We start from the raw sequence: 19,588 nt of genomic DNA on the forward strand, positions 1-19,588 counted from the left end.
CAAAAGTCAAACCGAGCTGGAGTGTGCGCGTGCGCATCCATTAATGAACGAGGCTGTAATGCACGTTCGCGTGGGCGAGTGCATGGCTGTTCAAGCACGCGCGCCATATTTAGCACAGAATTGTGTGCGGTAGGGCGGTAGTGAATTTCATGTGCCGAGCGCTATATGTGTGCGTGTGCGTGTGTGTGTATGTGGAGACAGAGGTTACGACCAAAGTATCAAGTCGAGAGAGCGTTCGCAAGAGAAACAAAAAAAGGCAAAACATCTAAGGACTAAAACAAAACTAAAACAAACGCAACCAAAAAAAAAACTGCTAAACAAAGCAGGAAGCGAATGAGTTGCGGAGAATGGAGGACGTAGAGAATGGACGACGAGGAGAGAGAAACTAAAGAGCAGCACTTCTAAAGCAGACAAAGAGTTCGGAAATAGAAACGCTCGTGACCTTGAGAAACCATGTGTGCCTCCGTTGCCGTCACCCTCTAGCATCGGTCTTCTCGCTGGCATGTGACTCGCGATAACTCTCTCGCCCTCAGCCTCGCCTCCACCGTCGTATGCCTGGAATACCGCGCTCATCTCTCAAGAGCACACGAAGTCATCCTTTCTCGGCGGTATAACGATAATCACAGTGGAGGGCTGCGTCGAGACCGTATAGAGCACGGAGGCGATGCGTCTTTGGGGCACCGATGGGTGCTACGCCACCCACTTAGCAATCACGGATGCTGTCGCTTGTTAATGTTGTTCAGCCCAGTGAACGATGGTAAAAGATGCGAATTTATGCGAATACTAGGGAGCACATCAGAACTGAGGAAGAACAAAGTATAAAACAGCAGTTAGCCTTGCGACTGTACCAAAAAAAAAGAAAAAGAAATTGTGTAGATCCCACAAGCTGTGGGAATGGATGTTATGTGAAGCATATTGCAGATACCTGGCCATCTAGCATTATTTGGTATTCCACAAACCGTTAGAAGGGGAACCGGTGTGTTTGCATGAATTGAGTAGTTGGTGCTTGTTTGTGGGTCACGAGCTTATACGTGTGTGTGACGATAGCAGCGCGACGGCCATGTCGAAGACGATCGTATGGCATCAAAGGCACGATATCTAGGCTGATCGTTCGACGCGAGCTTGCCACATCACCACTGCTGGGCTCTACAGAATCAGTATATGAGCGTAAGCGAGAGAAACACGCATTGTGACCTCATCAGCGACTACGTGCTACATAATCATACGTATACCTTTGGCCATGTCGTGGGGTTTATCTCAAATAGACGATGGCATTTGTACTAGAGCCGAAGAAGTGTTAAAACAGGATTATCTTGGGCGATCGTGATGTTGGAAGAACGTCCCACAGTTTCTAGCTTAAATGGCTGCGAGGTAAGTGCTGCGAAAAGTGGTCCGGTCACGGAGATAGTGAGGTCTGACAAGACGCCTCTATACGCGCGAGCTGTCACATGAGGAAAAACGACGAGATAGTGACGTGTTGATAACAAACAAATGAGTAGGCGAATGCATACCAGTGCAGCGCTCAGTCAGACAATGGCGCCCATTATCGCCAATTCCTTTTTGTATATACAATGAAAACTTTTGTCCAAGGGTAATTAGGAAGAAAGCGTTACGCGGCTTCAATTTATATGAAGCTGGTGTCAGCCTTCTTTCTTACGACCCGCCGTGATTGCTCAGTGGCTATGGTGTTAGGCTGCTGAGCACGAGGTCGCGGGATCGAATCTTGGCCACGACGGCCGCATTTCGATAGGGGCGAAATGCGAAAACACCCGTGTACTTAGATTTAGGTGCACGTTAAAGAACCCCAGGTGGTCAAAATTTCCGGAGCCCCTCACTACGGCGTGCCTCATAATAAGAAAGTGGTTTTGGCACGTAAAACCCCATACATTATTATTATTATCTTTCTTACGCTGATGACATTGCAGTTTTCTGTGTTGATAATGAAAGTGCAATGCATACTGTTTATGATGTACAAAGCTTTCGTCAAGCAACTGCTAGTGCAATAAACTGGGACAAGTGCCTGAAGTTTTGGCATGGGGAATGGGACATCACACCCAGAATGTTTATGAACATTAAGTGGCAAAAAACACCGACAATATGCGTAGGAGTTCCCCTACGGTACTACTGCGACAACTAGCCTTATTGAAAAAAGAAAAAACAGGTATTACTTGAAAAGACTGTGATAAGTGAATTCTCGCACGGTCCACCACTTGCAATTTATTTCTTGTAAGCAAGCTATGGGGGTATGTAATGCGAGTTTTGCGATGCAGCAGGTTAAATGTGCAAAATATGCAGAGCGGGTTCGCGGTATCTATTTGGAGCGCTGCGTGGGAAAGAAACGTAACAATCTTTTCACAAGAGTGCGCGCTGGGTTTAGTGCACTTGTTTGTAAGACAACTCGTACCTCAGTCGATTTGTTTTTTCTCCGATATGCAGACTACACGTTTCTGAGAACTATGATTCAACTGAGGCTGAGTAATGCGGTACTGGAATTCCTCGTGTCTTCGTCCTGTATGCAAGGACCAGTACGGGAATAGTTAAAAGAAGTGATTTCATCTTGCCGTTTCTTGTCCGTGAGTTCTTCTTTGCAATATATGAGCGAAGTGTGATGTAAGAAACTGTACAACAACCTCGGTGACGTGTTATTTCCTGTGCAATTGTACCGTGAACTATACTATGATGGCCCAGGAAAAGATGTTTTGAAAAGCGTTAAAAGAATGATCGTAGCACCACGGGCCAAAACCGCCTTTTTTTTTTCTATACATCGCACAGGAATCTTACCCGTCAGAACATGGTTAGAAGATAGGGCTTCATTTGTTCCTTGGGTTACTCCTTATTTATTATGCAAAAAAAACTGACACAACCGGACACCTGACTGCAGATTGCTGTAGTGGTGTGATTCTCTAGGACATCTCACAAAGAACTCTGAAAAAAAAGTGGCTATTAAGTCCGCATGGAATCCTTTATCGCATGGTTGACAACGAGAACGGCGTGCTTTTTGATCTAGTTATGCTCGTGGGCCTGCACAGCGTGTGGTGAACTCTGACGGATGTACACAATGCAGATGTTGATGTTAGACCTGTTCGCGAATATTTGTTTACGAATCTGCGTCCCATTTTGGCGAAGTGCAGAAGATGCAGACACATGTACTGGAGTAAGTTCCCAGATTTGAACTTTTGCTACACATGCAGAAATACTGATGACATGTAATCAGCAAACAGCAGACGGTTCACGGTAAAATGATCTTGTTATTCTGTTCTTTTTAGCTCGTAATCGCTGTGACATACGAGGCAATAAATAAAAAGAAATCGTGGCCTAGCGGTAGAGTAGTGGGCTGCTATGCTCCACGGCAAAGGTTCGATTCAACCATCTGTCACACAAGAATTTCTTTTTGTTAAAGCGAGGCGAGACCCAGGAATGTACCTACCTACCACAACGCTTCACGAATGAGGCGAAGAATGCTTCATATTAACAAATAAACATAATAATAAAACTGCTTTGTTCCTTCTACGCCCTCCACAGGCACGAAGGCTAGAGCGTGGCGCGGATACCTAGCGTCCCCCTGAGCACAACGATGCGATACCACCACCCACAGCTGCGCCTCTCAAAGACGCCGCTCCAAGTCCCATGAGGCAATTCCCGAGTGCCCTGGGTGAATACGTTACGCAGCAAGCCCATGGCTATCTTCGTTGCTTGAGCACGGACCTTAGTTACGTTTTATGCATAACGGTCGATGTGATGCAGCAATAGCATAACTGTGCCGTTCACGTGCTTAGAACATTCAGTTATGCTGCAACATACACTACTTACGCTTTGTTTCTGCGTGTATTTGACGCGGTGTCTCTGTCTCTGTCTCGCTCTTTTTCTGTCCGCTTTTGTAGGATGCATGGACTATAGGGTGAGAGCCAATGCAATTGCTGCTACGGCTCAAGCCGCGGCCCTCCTAAGAAACTCGTTTATCATGACTTGGCCAATAATAACAAATCAAAAGGAACTCTGTGAATGGGTTTTTCCTATTTTCATCTTTTTGAATAGATCGACTGCATCGACAGGTATAGGCCAGTAAGTGCGTGACAGAGTAAGGCTGCCGAATTTTCAGCTGGGAACTTTATTGCGTAATGGCGAGCCCGTCACAACGTATCATTCGGAATTTTTTGCTCTGTTCTGAACTTGATTAGGCCTCATGTACTGACCGCTTCACTGCAATTTTACCATTGCTTCAGTGGTTGCGAGACCCACGGAATGCAAAAGTGCTCGGTTATCATGTTTTGGGTGCACGTTAAAAAAATCCCAGTTTTGTGAAAGCTGATAGCATCCCGCTATTACCGCATCTATCCTACAGAGCTATATCATGGCTTTGTTTCTTCACTCTTTTCTGTTCGCTTTTATTTATTTATTTTCGTTCGTGCTTGAGCTCACGCGCTTAGCGACGATAGAATACAGATAACACAAATTTAGGCTTTGGAAGCTTAATTAGGTTCTACTCATCATTGATTATCTTACTCAGTGCGTTGATGAAAGCTCTACGCACTGTCTTGCAATCGACAAAGCTTCTGTGTGCAAGAAAAAAAATGCCCAATGTGCATTCGACTACACAATCTTAAAATTTAGGATTGCTCAACACTTTTACTCCAGTCGTGCACATCGTTGTGCAAAAAAAAAATAATAATAGATAAATGTATCCGGTAAGGGTGCCTTCAATTTTTTATAATTATTTAGCCAAGCGGTCACAGCAACACTCGAAGAATGCTCGTGATGTGGCAGTCAGTGAGGACGATGTTGTAGCATGTAGTGAGTGGTGTGTGCTTTATGTGTTATACGTCTGTGTGTCTAGTGCGTACCATTCTATTTGTCATTGCATTCACGTGGAGTAGCCCGCTAGGCGGACCCCCAGAGAAACCTCTGCCGTTTACAATAAAGTTTCTTAAAGACATTTGTTGTTGTCGTCGTCGTTTTAAGAGGAAATGGCGCTTGCCATTGCATAGGAGAAAGGTTGTGCACCCCGTGACACCGATTCGTTTTAATTCGAAAGTGCAGCGGCCCAATCCACAAACTCACTTCGTTTTGTGTGGTGCGCACGTTCTGTGTTCCCGTATAAATTTTGTGGAGCTTATTGTTCTTCATTGGCGAAGTAGGGCATTGAAAAATAGGCAAGCACGCGCCAGAATAAGCTAGCGAAGGGCCAGTTATCCAAGCGACACCAATAATAAGCACAAGCGACGAAGAAAGGTACGTAAAAACAAGGGCACAAATGTTAAATGACATAAGTAATGCGTCGCACGAGCGTTTATTCTAGAGCAATCGAACCGCATTCATAACCTGTCATCAGTGGTTAACAGCGGGAGACCTAAGGAGCATTGCAACAGCTTACGCACAGCGCTGGAAAGCACGAAACACTTGCAAGGTATGGAAGCACTACATAACATCGTGCTAGATCAAAGGTATAGGTTAACTCGAAAGTCATTATCACTACGCGTTCACTGACAGGAAAGACAAAATAAATGAATCTGTGCGTTTGAGGATGAAAATACGCAGTGTAAGACACGGATGAAATATGATACGCGAACACCCTTGCGAGGCGCTGAATAAGGTCACTGGACACCGTTTATACAAGACAGCCACGAAGCGCTGTGAGAGTGAGCCTTTGTTTAACCGGGGCAAAGAAACAACTCGGAGATGGGAAGGAAAGGGGTCAGTCGCTGCAGCTGGGGCCGCTGGGGTGCCAGGAAAGAAAGAAAGAGGAAGGAAAGACGGGAAAACATGACCAGCAGCGCGGATACTGTTGCTGTTGCTGGGGGCGCGAACTGGCGCTGATGGATGCCTGGAACCCCGGTTGTACTACAGGCGACGAAATCGGGCCCTGAGCCAACGAGAGTCGCGCATCGTCTTCCGTGGAAACCGGAGAGAGAATCGGCTCCGGTGACGGACAACAACCGGCCGTCCGAGCAACTACGAACAAAGGGTTTCGTAGCGAGTAGTCAGCGCCCCGCGTAAATAGAGGAGGGACGGATTAGGTATACGGATACGGAGGGCGTCTTTTTTGTGCACGCGGGAGCCCGCTGTTCTTCAAGGACGGGTGTTCTGCTTATTTTGTTCGTGGCCAGTTTAGCTGACCAGCTGCTGGCAGCTATTGTGGTGTAACAGCAGTGGACGCGTTCTGTGACAGCGTCGTTGGCCCACTTCGCGGCGTTGCCGCTTTCGCGTAACCAGAATCCTTATTCATATAAAACCCTCTTACGCTACGCTTGCTCGCAAGAACTAATTGTAGCTATTCCTGATGTCGGCCATATCATAAGGGAGGGCGGCCATCCAATGACAGAGGTCACTTACGAACGAGAAGCTTTGTGAATTCGGCCCCTGGTTTTGTCCATACTTGTGTAGGCGGAGTCTGTTCCAACTGGATACAAGAGGGCAGCCACTTGGCAAGTCCGTCCTTTAATCACGCAGGGCTGATGTCTAGAGTTTTGTAGAATGTCCCAAATTGATCTCGTATTGCGTGTTTTGTGTGCTGCAGGTTATTTGCGGTTCTCAGTTTTGGAGAACATGACTGCGCTTCGTGCGCCAGAAGCCATCAGCTTTCTCATTATGCTTCAATTTCAACATGAGACGGAACTCGGTGGAGATTTTAACATCTTCAGGTGGCACTGCGGCTACTACTTGTGAGGAAGGTGATCGAAAAAAGTAAAGCGTGCCAAGCATCCTAAGAACAAGCATGTATGTAGGTTTTTCAGACGAGTGGACGAGCGCAGAAGCACGTTTCATGTTAGAATATTGACATTTACACAACCGTGAAGAACAATAGCGCCATAAAACTTAAGCCGTAGTTGTAATCAAAGGCACACTTTCACGTTCCCGTGTCAAAAAAAAAGGCAAAAAAAAAAGAACGCTAACCGAAGTGTATCAGCGTAACGAAGTGCGTTATTGTATACAAATGATCCATAATCTTACATTGTTATCCAGGAGATTAATAAAGATCAAATATAAGGCGTACTTCTGTGTAACGTTCCCATTTTCGTTAGCTAAGTATTTTCTTGAGGTTAAGTGCAATGCGATATAAATTTAGATTATCATTCACTCGCCACCGAGCAGAACCGCGTCCTGAGCCCTCGAAACGAAAGCTGTGAACATTCTCGTCCTCGAAAAATTCTCGTCCGGGCAAGGCGAACCTCATAAAGTGTTAAAGTTCTGGCTTCCTTTGTCATGTGACGTACAGCAACTTGTGATAACGGGGCCATCGTCAGAATATTTTGAAGGGACCTTGCGAGAGTGCGAGCCACATACCTTTCTGAGTGAAACTACAAGCGCTTACTGAGAATAAGACGATGAGCAAAACGTGAACAAGGTGAATGCAGGAGCCAACGTTTTGACAAGTGGACTTGTCTTCTTCAAGGCTTTTCTGGATTACTTAGAATAAGATACTCTGACACCTATATAACCGCTTGTGTCGATTGAGAAAGCTTTGAAGGCATACGCTTCACGCGTTTATTTTGTATCTTCTTTGACATCGGCTGGTCCTGTTAGGACTGCAAATTGGGCAAGCTGGTAAGCATTCGTAATGCAGGAGCCCCACTCATGGCACGGGACGAGCATTGAAAATACCAGACAAATGCTGACGGCCAGCTGACTATATCAGGGGAATTACAGCAGCTTTCATATTCGCCACAACGCCATTCCTGCAACTCGCCGCTTCGCTTACGTAATCTGTAACACTAAGTCACTTCAGAAAGTTTTTTTAGTAAGTTTCCATGTCTAACACATATTGTGGAACCAATTTGAAGCGTAGCTTTCATGACGCGGTTAACTATAAACATAATTAAACTGTTCATCTTTTGCAACGCATTTTGCAGCATAGCGATTGGGGGCTTTCCCGGCAAATCAACACACACACGCGCACACAAAAGAGGACAGTTATTCAGCACTGCACGCGAGCCGTGGGCTTCTAAAGCGCATCAAGCGGTCACCGGGCGCGTGCCCGTAAATCACGCCCGTCGTCGTGCAAACGAGCACAGACAAAGTCTGCGAGGTCTTCCCTTCTATGACAAACGATCGCCCGCCAGGGAGAGAAGGCTTTGCGGGGAGCGTTGCCTCTTCTTACAACTATTTTTAGCCTCCAGAAAGGCTACAGAGGCGCTTGCGTGCGCATCCCACATCTTGGTTAGTTCCCTTTGGCACCTTCGACAGAAGCTCCTCTGCTATAGCGATTTCGCCATTCGCAATAAATTGGTGACTGGAGCTGTCCGTTTGTTCTGGGCTTTCATGAGTGCCATTCAAGGGCCACCGCGTTGCATTGGAGCTAAGTAGCATACAGCGGGCATACAGGGGGCGCATTCTGGGTCGATCACTTCCGAGGATTCTTTTGCTTTGGAAAACGTAGCGTATCCAGTTCGGCGTCTCATTGAAGCGATGGGCATCCCTCTTCCTGTTTGTTTCTGTCCGCCGCTTTGTTTGTAGTGGACGGACACTGGAAGGGAAAAGTTGGACTGACGGAGAATGAGGCTCCTGTCTCGGCACCAAGACTATGCTGCATTGCAGTGGAGACCCTTGAACACTTGCTCTTGCGGTGCAGTGAATTCGTGGCACTGCGGAAGGAACTCTTCAGCTGCTACCACACGCACGGATTGCCGGCCAACAGAGAAGCTTGCCTCGCGGCCGCTCTCGCGCGTGTCAGGCAACTCACAAAACATTTTGCGATTGTCTCTTAGCGCAGTCGTTTCTCACAACCCGGCTCCTGTACAACCAAATAACACAGTGACAGTGTGCGGGAGCCGTGCATAAAACACTCAGTGAAGTGGCTCATGGATGGATGGATGCAAAACTCTAATGAAAGTCCTGAGGTACGCGACTCAACGTGCTGCGGGCCTGCTCCCACGTTGGGACAATCAGGCCATGCCCGACCGCCGCATCGTGGGCCCTCTGGACAGCCCATAGTTGCGTCCCGGCATCGGGGCTCTTGATAGCGTAGAGCCACTTCTCCTCATTGATTTGTTCTGTGCCTCGTAACGAGGGGCAACTCCAGAGCACATGGTCTAGGCTAGGGATGTCGTTGCAGTGCCTGCAAGAACTAGTGGCATAGGTGTCGAGATAAAGCTTGTGGAATGAAGCCGGGCTGGGATACGAGCCTGTTTGCAATAATCTGAGGGTCAATGCCTGCGCTCTATTTAACTTCTTGTGTGGAAGGGGAAAGTCTCTCCTGCCGAGATAAAAGTGCTGCGCAATTTCATTGTATGTGGTCGGTTAATCTCTGTTCTCCACCAATGCGGGCCGGCGTTGGAGTTCTCCATGGTCGCGGAAAGCGAGACCTCGCGCCTTGGAGTGGGCCAGCTCGTTGAGCTTTGTGGGAGAGAGAGAGAGATGCAAATGAAAGGAAGGCAGGGAGGTTAACCAGACTTAAAACGTCCGGTTTGCTACCCTGCACTAGGGGAAGGGAAAGGGGAAATAAAGACGGAAAGAAGAGCGTGACAAAAATGAAAGCATGAGAAAAAAAAATATGAGAAGGGACGAAATGGGGTCATTAGAGTCTTTCTAATAGGCCACTGTCACGTAGAAAAGTCAACAGAGCCTTGACCGACTTTTGCTGCGACGACAGTTCACGTCGGCATTCCAAAACCGACTGTTCTGAAAGCGGCCTGTCGTCAAGGCGCGCCAACGCGGTCGCTAGTGACAGCCGGTGCGCGCTGTATCGAGGACAGTGGCAAAGCACGTGTTCGATAGTCTCTTCGCCGCCGCAGTGTCTGCAAGCCGCGCTGTCATCCATACCGACTCGGAAGGCTTTGTGGGGCCTCCCATTATGGATCCCACCTGAGCGGGGAATCACGTGAGAGTGTGGGTGGCGATGCTTTTGCCGTCAAGGATGCGACAGGCTTCCTTACACCCGGCGCCAACGCTGAAGGCCCAGATGGCTGCCCTGGAGTCGCTGAATATATTGGCATGTTTGTCGTCCAGGAGGGCCAAGGCAATGGCCATTTGCTCTCGCCGCACGCGACGACGTGCTTCGTACCGAAGCGGTGTTAACGGTCGAACCCCTGTGGTTGATCGACACTACTGTGAAATTGTTGCTGTTGCCATACTAGGCTGCGTCAACGAAGCAGCTGCCACCAGGGAATTTCTGTCGCGCGGCGTAGGAGCGCCACCGCCCTGGTCTTCCTTCTTTCTACGTTGCGCTGGGTATCGATATTGCGCGGGGCGAGGGGTATGACGATTTTGTCTTTCTGCTCTTTCGGAAGGCCCTGGTAAGCGTCTTCGACCATGACCGGGAAGACGCCCATCTATGTTAGGAGTCGTCTGCCCGCCCTTCTGCCGGAGAGCTTGAGAATCTGTGCCCTTTCGTGTGCTTCTGCAGTTTCTCCAAGAGTATTATGAATACCCAACTGCAGGAATCGGTCAGTGCGTCTGTAGTTTGGTAGACCGAGCGCGCTCTTGATCCCCCTCCTTATCATGACATTTATCTTGACTCGCTCGGCCCTCTTCCAGACGTGCATGGCCGCAACGTACGTGAAATGGCATAACAAGAAGGCGCGGACTAGCCTTATCAGATTCTCTTCGCTCAGGCCTCTCCTTTTGTTAGCTCATGCTGGCTCACGCGAGGAAATTATTGGTGAAATGTTGACATGTAATTGCTACTTGTGAATAACTGTATAGGGTAATTTCCTCCTGCCGCTCTATTGTATCTGCTATCCTTTCTCCCTGTCCTGTATTCCCCTATCCATCTGCTGACCGACGTTCAGGTGTAGGCCGCCCAAGCTAGACGGCTGTTGTTTTCCTCTCAACTTGTGGCTCATACGCACTATGGGGAATGGGTCAGGACTCGAGTGGATAAAACTAATCGCCATATAAGTTAAATTTACAGTGCCATCAGCAACCTTTTTTATTTCTTCCTCCTTCCACTGTGAAAGGAACAATCAACCAATACCATTCCCCATCACCTCTGATAACAAAGAAACAAACTAAGAAAGAAAGATAGAAAAAGGATGAACGACCGGAGGAGGAGGATAGTTGATAGTGATGGTGGTAGTGGTGCTGTTGACGATTATAATTAGCATGATTATGATGATGATGATGATGGTAATAATGATGATACGTCGATTTAGCAGGCACGATATCCTCATAAAGCATCTTAACCATATTAGGTTAGTCTGTGACGAAACTGCGTGCCGGCTCGTGCCAAGGCGGCATGCGCGCACTTGCTCGTTCGGTCTCCCCACAGTTTGCTATCTGACCATTTGCCCCACGATAAGCTTCTCCTGTCTTCAGGAATAAACATTTTGAACAAGTTCAACTAAAACATTTTCCGGCGTAAAGAAACGGCTTGGGGGTTATCTGAACGTGTCAAACACCTTTTGACAGCACCTCTATAGAGTTCCAAGCACAGCGTTAGGAAACAGCTCGTCTGTGATTACACACACTTCGCGCCGCTGTTGTAGAAAAGGGCACTTGCTTTGCCGCGCCTGTACATTAACGAGCCGAAGGCAGTCGCGCGTGCGTCAAGAATAGGCCGTGCGCACGAATGACGCCCGTGAAAAAGTCAGAATTGCCTTTTAAGTATCGCAAGTTGCTGCGGGGACACAAGCTATATAGCGCATACGTGCGCCAAGTACCAAACGCAAGATCAGCCCAGAAATCTCATTTCCTCTGCGCAATATTCGATGCGCCTGCAGGGGGCGACCGACATTCCGACACGACCGATGCCAAAGCTTCTAGATATTTCCTCGCGATATCTTACTGGCGCTTCTTCCTCGGCTGTTTGTCTTAAGCCTTATCTTATTGCGCTGTTATAAGGATGACGTCGATACGCTCCTATATCACAACCTACACTTGACAACACTTACCTTTCTGTTCATGATGTTGGCCAAGGAGCTTTCTTTTTGAAGTCATAGAGACAGTTCGTTGTGGCCCCGCGGGAACGAATGTTGGCTTCTTCTAGCTGGCCATTTCTTTTTGTGTGTGTGTGCGTGTGGAATGACGTTACGGCGCAACACTCTATTCATACAAGGGGTCAGTGTCATTAGATACCAGAACGTGCGATGTTATGGCGTCCCTGTGCGCGAGCATGCACATTTGATGAAGGCGCCAGGCACTGTTACAGCAGTTAGGATTCGTGACGTCCATTGCTGCTAAAAGTGCGTGTGCCCCCTACCCCATGTTTTCTCCTCCAATGAATTTTTAAAACAGCACTAACAAAATTATTGTTCCGCTTTCCTTTCTTTCTATCTTTTCTCTTTGGGGAAGGGAGGGGGGGGGGGGGGGCTTTGTGAGTCCTCAACCCCTCGAAGTTCATGATTCATGATTTACACCATAAGTTGTTGCGAGTACTTCGAAGCGCGCACCAAATGAAGCGCGACGTCTTGTACATCGCGTTTGCTTGCAAGGGCTCCTCATCATCATTATGGAGTTTTACGTGCCAATACCACTTTCTGATTATGAGACACGCCGTAGTGGAGGACTCCGGAAATTTCGACCACCTGAAGTTCTTTAACGTGCACCTAAATCTAAGAACACGGGTGTTTTCGCATTTCGCCCCCATCGAAATGCGGCCGCCGTGGCCGGGATTCGATCCTGCGACCTCGTGCTCAGCAGTCCAACACCATAGCCACTGAGCAACCACGGCGGGTCTTGCAAGGGCTCCTGTAGACGCCAGAAAAAAAAATCGGAGTGTGACGATCGCGTGCTATCACTGACGCGCGAGTCAGTGCAATGCTCGAAGCCACTCTATGACAGTCTCAACGGAAGCTTTAGATGAAAATATATTAAATGGCAGAGGGAGGGTGAGCACGGTGCGACGCGTTCTGAGAGAAGCGATGATGAAAAAGCTCGCGCGTTCTAGTTTATACTGGGCGAGAGTGTACTCGGCCGCCTGAAACATCAATCGTGACGTATTGCGCTCTCTTGCACACAGTTCGCTGCACTGAAGCAGAAAAGACCAATCGCTTTGGAATACGGACGAGAAGAATCCATGGAAGCAGCGCATCGTGCGTCAAGAACAAGTCATGAACAGTGCTGACGCCCCAGGTGATTTAAAATTGTCCACTAAGTGTCTAACTTGTTGCGGAGACACTCGCATGCGTACGTGCGTGAAGTACCAAATGCCAAAGTGAGCTTAGCAATCTTGCTTCCTCTGTGCAAGTTTTTATGTTGCTTCCACAATGCGATCGGAATTCTAACACGGCCGACGTCAAAGGGTTTTGATGTTTTCTCGCGATAACCCACTATACGACTGCTACGAACATATAGGTGTAAAACGCTTCTTCCTCCGAGGATTGTTTACCTGAAGCTTAATCTTATTACCATTTTTATATGTGTGACGTCGCAGTGGCCACATCAGATATGCCCGACCCTGGCGTGTCGATTTCGATTCTAAGTGTATGCTCTCCTGGAGACAAAAATACGGGTTCGTTGTTCCGCCGCGGAAGCCACACATTGCTCCCTGTATATGGTCATTTCTCCTGGAGTGGCTTACTGCGCATTGCTACACAAGGAACCAAAGGCACAGCATAGTATCAGTGGCGTTGTGTCCGAGCGTACGCATCTTGTACAGCCGGTATCATGTTTTTCTTTTTTTTTTGCAACTCTTTCCACTTTATAAACTTTTCGCGTCCTCATTGACTCGCACAACGATTTGGCTTCGTTCTCGCCGGGGCCAGCCACTCGGCTCTCCAGATAATAGAAAATTAATAGAACCGGAGTGGGAAAAACACAATTACAAAAATACAAGCCCTCTTGCACCATGAAATCGTGATGCCAATACCCAAGAGCTACTAACCCAAGCTCAGATACTGTGATTGATATTTTTGAAATCACATTCCGACCGTGGTCTTCAGGTGTTTTCTATCGATGTAAAGGATGTTTATTATTCTTTGCCGCATATAAGCGTACTGTCCTGTGTTGAGCAATGTATTGATAAGTATGGTGCTGTTTCATTCCAGAATGAGGCCGGCATGTCTTGCAATCAGTTTTTAGAACTTTTACAACTTTATCTTAATTCCACCTGCATCACTCGGGATAACCAATGTTTTTTGCAGAAGAGCGGTGTTTGTCTTGGCTCTTGAATTGCTCACATTCTTAGTGACTTGTTTTTATCCTGTTTAGACCGTGACATTTTATTAGAAGTGCAACGCACTGCAGTTCTTTAAATATTTAGATACGTTGATGACTTTTTAATTTTCATTGACTGCTCTTCTGATGCCTTCATTCTGGAAAATAAGAAAGCGTTAGAAACATTTCATAAGTGCTTAGTTCCCCTTCAAACTACTCATAAGATGCCGGTAGATAGGTCTCTTCGTTTTCTTCATCTTCGCTTGAGCTTTCAGGACCGCCACACGTGTTGGTCGTATGAGCCGCGAGCCAACAAGCCACTTCTACCGTATACGTCCGCACATTCTAAGCTTGTTAAGCGGGCCATTATCACTTTGTGCTTCAAGAATGCCCTTAGCAAGTCTTGCTGTCATGTAGCGGACGTAAGCTTTGAAAAGCAAACTCGACGTTTGTCCTTGGCTGAATATCCTAGGGTGGTGCTAGTGTCTGTCGCGGAACGCATTTTAAGAGAAGCGCGTTCCAGCACGCAGAAGTCAGTTGCTGATGCCCCTCCCGGCATACGCCCTAAAGTAAGTGTTATACCTTACATGCACAGGGTATCCCATAACTTGAAAAAGATGGCCCAAAGGGCGAATGTAAGAGTTGTTTTTTCTGCCCCCACTAGCTCGGCAGGCTTTGCAGGTTGACGGATCCAAATGCCGTCCCACCCGATAAGTGCACAAAGCATCACCGCAAAAAGTTCGTCGAGTGTGTCCACCGGGTGGTTTACAACCTTCCGCTCTCATGTGGGAAGCAATATACCGGACAAACTGGGCGTTGCCTCAATGATCGGCTCCGCGAACACAGCAATAATGTAAAAAAATGGCTCCAGTGGTTTCTTGGCAAGTCATTGTCGCGATCACGGCCGCAAACCTCTTGAGGACCAATGCATAATTGTTTCCCGTGGCAGTACGCAGCTCATCCGTGAAATAACTGAAGCGCAGATGATCGCAAAATTGGGAGATAAGTGTGTTAGCTTCCCTTCTCTGGCCCTCAAAGAAAAATAACTAAGGTTCTTGGACGCGGCATCACATGACTCGTAACTATGTTACATGAATACGCAGTTCATTTTCGTATAAGTGCATGCGCGGTCTACACTGCTTCACGTGTATAAAATCGATTTCAGTGGTACAATAAACCTATCTTCATTGAAGAGTGCATGTAAGGCTGAAAGTTACCGCCCGTGCTGTTTATGTGTTCTCTCCCTCTGTCCCCGTCTTTATTTGCGGTCAATATGATATGTAGTAAATACCAACTAGGCCAAAGTGAAGTTCTTCTGAAGAATAAACCTATAGTTGAAAGTTTGCGCTTGGTGTGTCGTCCTCTCACGTCCGTGTGGTTTTTGTAGCGCAATATCATTTGAGTATTGGATTACCAACTTGCCCGGAATGCTGCTCTCAACTGTTAAAAGTGGCAGGGTTGCAACCGTCATTTTGCCCCACCCATTTAAAAAAAGAACGTCGAGTCCACAAAGTTTCAGTACTGGAAAGGTAGCGCACTGCAAAGAGCTTTATTGCTGGCTGAGTGTTCTTTCAATCGGACTGTCCCATCGACCTACACGTATTAATGTATTCAGAGTGTCACAGAGTAAGAAATATCAGATTAGGCAAGTTGACACAGCACATATAGGACAGAACATCTGGAGAACATAGGACAACGAAGGTATTGTTATTTTTGCAGTTTCTTCACCTTTGAAATGCTCTGTGTTGTGATTGAGAAAATTTCTCACTATACGACAATTTTCACACGTTTGCGTCACCATGTACGTTGGCAGGTAAATGCCTGCAAAAATGGGGATTCATTGCTCTAATTATGCGTATTGCACCTCTTGCAAATGTACCGCTCACTCAGTACGTGTTCGCATCCCCTTGACTATGCTAGATCAAGTGACATTAGAATAAGCCCCGGCCGGTATTGGAACCAGAAATTGAGCGTACCTAACTGGACTCACAGCTTGACTGGTCGAGGTGGGTAGCGCACAGAAACGACCATCACTTGTAAAGAAATTCATTTAAACTATGCACACTGTTCAGGAAAAACTAGTGAACGAGTTGATTTCCATTGGCCTATTGTGGTCACAGACTCTCCAGTGCGTCGTTTAGGAAACGAGCCCTTTATCGACATCAGTCGATAAAACAAAACAAAAAAATATGTCAGAAGCAGTACGTAGTCCAAAAGGGTATCTGCACAAAATATGCACACAACATAAAAACGTCTATATAAGCTTCCTCTTGACTGCTTGAACAAATATTTTTTTTCAAGGGATCAGCTGCCCAAGAGCTCTGTTTACCATCGGACTCGAGAAATGCCGAACAAGTAGGCCTGTATTGACCTTGCGCTATACTTAGCCGTATCGCTCGTAGCATCCGCTGTCGCTCGGTCATCGAAAGCAACCCTTTCGCGGAACTCCAAAGGAAGGCCGGTGGACGTCAACGCTGCTTGACATTCAGTTCGCCTCAGATAGAAGAAGTAGAAAGAGAGAAAAGCGAGCAGGACCGCCGTCCCCCAAGGCTGCGCACTTTCAAACCACGCCCCACGTGCGAGCAACACCACGCACGCTCGCTCCTGCATCAACTTAAAAAATGACACTATACTCAGAAAAGAAAAAGGAAATTCGAGGTGGACATATAATGACCCTTTTAACAACGCCAAAACAGCCACCCTTACCGTGAGAGGAAAACTAATCAGCCAGAAAGCAGGCAAAAGAATATATATATCCCAGACAAGATGGTGACGGCGTATTGAAATTCCCGCACCAGTTCCCTGTGGCGTCGTGGTTTTCGATGGCCTGTGCTATAGGCCTATATTTATTAATGTCTCGTCGTTGTAGATGGACTACGTCGTGTTCAAGAAGAACCAACGAGTGAACTTGGCAAGTTTCAAAGACTTTTACCGAGTCACAATGGCGCACATGCAAAAAGAAAGAAAAATACTTTAATATTTGTGAAAATGTCGCGATGACGTAACCGCGGTGAGATTTTGGCCGCGAAAGTGAACAGGCCTTTACCTTCAATTTCAATCCCTAATTATCATATTATTACCATGAAATTAACGAAAATAGAGATTTGAAAGAATACGTTATTTATGAGTATAAACTAATTTAATGTTTTTCTTTACTGGCCTTGTTGAGTCATGCGTGCTTTGTTGCTGCTTCATTTAGTCGTGTTTGCGAGGCGTGATACGGGATAGTCGCGGTCGAGAAAAGACTAAATATTGGGTCTAATGAAGCAAGGAGGTTGACCCAAAAAGAGCTCACAATTAAGCTCTCGCCAATATAAATTCGACCCTTGCTAAAACACGTGTATTAAAGAAAAATAATCTTCGCCAAAGTTTGTTGTTGCGCTGTTTGGTACATTATTTCGAAATTTTGTTCGTGTCTCACTTTCTTGTCTCCCTTTCTATGCGTTGTTTATAAGTTAAAAAAAAAAGAACTTTGCTTCCTTCGAGAACTGCTACCTAAACATATTTAATTTAGGGTCTTTGCATTTAAGATATAAAACTAAACACTAGTTGCTGATGGGAAACACGCTAGAAGTTATCGCTATCATTTATTAGAGGAGACAGGGCAGAAAATGAATATGGTGTAGTTTGATTTAACTTATGGTGTACTATAAGGTGACGTTCATGCTTCAGACTTCCTTGCTTTTAAGATCTAATGACCGGAGTCGTTGGGCAAGGCTCACCTGGTGGACCAAGTACTAGCTCTATTCAAAGGAGTCTTCTCATATAGTGATCTATGTTATTATTATTATTATTATTAATATTATTATTATTATTATTATTATTATTATTATTATTATTATTATTATTATTATTATTATTATTATTATTATTATTATTATTATTATTATTATTATTATTATTATTATTATATGGTACTTAGGAGATGTCGCTTTAGTTGGCGCCGGCTGCTCCTTTTCACATAGGGATTGGAGAAAAAAAGAATTAACCGCACTAAAACTAAACATCAACTCCAAATCATAATAACACAAAGTCCAGTTACATAAGTGCACTAATGTCAAACTAAAACTGTAAATCAAGTCAAAATCATAATATCACGAGGGCCAGCTACATAAGTACGCTAATGTCACACTAAAACTGTAAGTCAACTCAGAAACACAGCAACACAAAGTCTAGTCACATAGGCTCACTAAATGTGATATCGTAAGCATTGAGATATTCCGCATAGGAAAGAAGCTGACGAAAGCTAGAGTTGTCACAAATGCACGCGATGCCATCGAATCAACGAGCACGAAATTTATGCCGTATTACTTTGTGTAAGTTTCAAATGAAGAATGGGACTTATAGATGGAGTAGCGCGCTGTGGTAGACACGTCATAAACAGGTATAAGGTGCCTCAGAAAGGCTGCCTGTGTTTCGATAGGCGGACGGCCTCGTTATCCTCGGCACGTTAGTTTTAACGGGTTAGTGGAGTGACGTCACGTTTGGTTGGTGGAAGTGGCGACGGGACCTATCTGCGAAGATAGGTCCTCCTATTAATACGTTGGGCAGCCTTTCTTAGGCACCTTATCTCTGTTTACAACCTATATAAGTTTAGTTATTTTCACACGATCACCGAATCACTAACCACATAAGTTGATGTGATTTGCATCATAAGGACGGCATCAAATCATTATAAAGCTTTGCAAATGGTACAACGAAAGCATCCCTGCTTTGTTATAAACGAAAGCCTTTTTCACGCAGCTCTCCCGATGGCTGGCGGAAACCTCGTAACCCTAGATTATGCGACTGCGCGCTGTGACTGGAGAACACTGGACAACAAAATAAAGTGAAACACGAGGAGAACGTTCAGCGGTGGCTCGAACAACAAACGGGTCCAAAAACAAGAGAGAGAAAGAAAGACCGAGCAATTGCTTGGTGTGGCGCACGCACGTATGACCAGTGCTAACCGGCTGGCAGTTGTTACGAACGTCCTTCAAGTTCGCCGTTCTCCTGCCGACTTACGACTGCCGACAAAGAGCTTCACCTGCTCGCCCGTTGGCTCTCGCTGTTGCGTTAAGACCTTGGAAGAGTGGCTGCCGCCGATGCCTGCTCTAGGGAACTGGGGGTACGGTTTCCTGTCGAGCTATATAGGCGCTCTTATCTTGTTACCGCTCCAGTCGAAGATAGCAGCAGGAAACCTTTGCCCTACAAATGTGGTAAACTATTCCACGATCGCTTCAGCTGAGCGTTTTAAGATAGCACACTGGCACGTTAACTATAGGACATCTCGGTCCGCTAGTGGTTGAATTTCTCTTAAAAGAGGTTGACTGCTCGAAAAACGACAAGCGTTTCGTACAAGAAAAGATGGACAGGATAAATCCTCGTCCTGTCCATCATGTCTCTTTGCGTGACTTATGTTTATATTCGCAGTCAACCTTATTAACATAAATCGGCGCGTTAACTGGCACCATAGTTGTAGTACCTGCCAACTCGATTGCACGGATTCCCCACGTATTACTGGTGGGATAACAATGATGTTATTCAAGAATGGTGCCGTATTGACCAAATTACAAGTAGA

General features: G+C 46.3%; 1 long non-coding RNA gene across 1 annotated transcript in view; it reads left to right on the forward strand.

The window, feature by feature from the left end:
- LOC135895939 (uncharacterized) overlaps positions 1-18,944 on the forward strand; it is a 75,964-nt gene extending 57,020 nt beyond the window's left edge. The window contains exons 2-3 of the long non-coding RNA XR_010562525.1: positions 12,893-13,005; positions 18,772-18,944. This is a non-coding gene — a long non-coding RNA (uncharacterized lncRNA). The remainder of the gene's footprint in view (positions 1-12,892; positions 13,006-18,771) is intronic.
- The last annotated feature ends 644 nt before the right edge of the window (positions 18,945-19,588 follow it).

The sequence above is a fragment of the Dermacentor albipictus genome, chromosome 2 (assembly GCF_038994185.2).
Source record: "Dermacentor albipictus isolate Rhodes 1998 colony chromosome 2, USDA_Dalb.pri_finalv2, whole genome shotgun sequence".
In the NCBI taxonomy this organism is placed as follows: domain Eukaryota; kingdom Metazoa; phylum Arthropoda; class Arachnida; order Ixodida; family Ixodidae; genus Dermacentor; species Dermacentor albipictus.